General features: G+C 43.4%; 1 protein-coding gene across 1 annotated transcript in view; it reads right to left on the bottom strand.

The window, feature by feature from the left end:
• Nucleotides 1-936, bottom strand: part of kitb (KIT proto-oncogene, receptor tyrosine kinase b) — a 32,196-nt gene that overhangs the window by 4,348 nt on the left and 26,912 nt on the right. The window lies entirely within an intron of this gene.

The raw sequence follows: 936 nt of genomic DNA, 5'->3' as shown, positions 1-936 counted from the left end.
TGCGACTGTGGACAGGTGTAAACGGTGCGACTGTGGACAGGTGTAAACAGTGCGACTGTGGACAGGTGTAAACAGTGCGACTGTGGACAGGTGTAAACAGTGCGACTGTAGACAGGTGTAAACAGTGCGGACTGTGGACAGGTGTAAACAGTGCGACTGTGGACAGGTGTAAACAGTGCGACTGTGGACAGGTGTAAACGGTGCGACTGTGGACAGGTGTAAACGGTGCGACTGTGGACAGGTGTAAACGGTGCGACTGTGGACAGGTGTAAACAGTGTGAACTGTGGACAGGTGTAAACAGTGTGAACTGTGGACAGGCGTAAACGGTGCGACTGTGGACAGGTGTAAACGGTGCGAACTGTGGACAGGTGTAAACAGTGTGAACTGTGGACAGGCGTAAACGGTGCGACTGTGGACAGGCGTAAACGGTGCGACTGTGGACAGGTGTAAACGGTGCGGCCAGCCGAAACATCATTTCGCAGAAGAACCTTCACAATCCGGAAAATCCATCATGGGTTACAGATAAGAGTCCATACACAACAATACCCGGGTAGCAACGCTGTTAAAGAACTGAACTTTATTTTATTTTATTTTTTCATAAAAAAAAAAAAAGAAAGAGCTCTATTTCATTTTGATTGTATTTTATTTCTCCAACATTTGTAATCAAGTTTGTTTTTTAAATGCTTTGTGTGTTGGAAGCAATAAAAACATCAGTTCATCATTACTCTTGGCGGAACCTAGTGGATGTTTAGTGCCTGTTCCCTACAGATCCACTTTAAGTGCTCTACACAAACTTGGCAGAGTGTAGAGGTTCGGCTTTTATTTTGATAGTCCATGTCTGCTTTTCGGCAAGGAATTTGCATATTAGCTAAATATTTAGGTTTGAGATAAATATTTAACTTGCAAGTTAAATATTTAGCTAGTAAGTTAAATAT

Source organism: Nematolebias whitei, chromosome 3 (genome assembly GCF_014905685.2).
Source record: "Nematolebias whitei isolate Nwh7 chromosome 3, NemWhi1, whole genome shotgun sequence".
Taxonomy (NCBI): Eukaryota; Metazoa; Chordata; class Actinopteri; order Cyprinodontiformes; family Rivulidae; genus Nematolebias; species Nematolebias whitei.
Note: the sequence above shows the minus strand (reverse complement) of the source record. Positions and strands in the feature narration are given on the sequence as shown.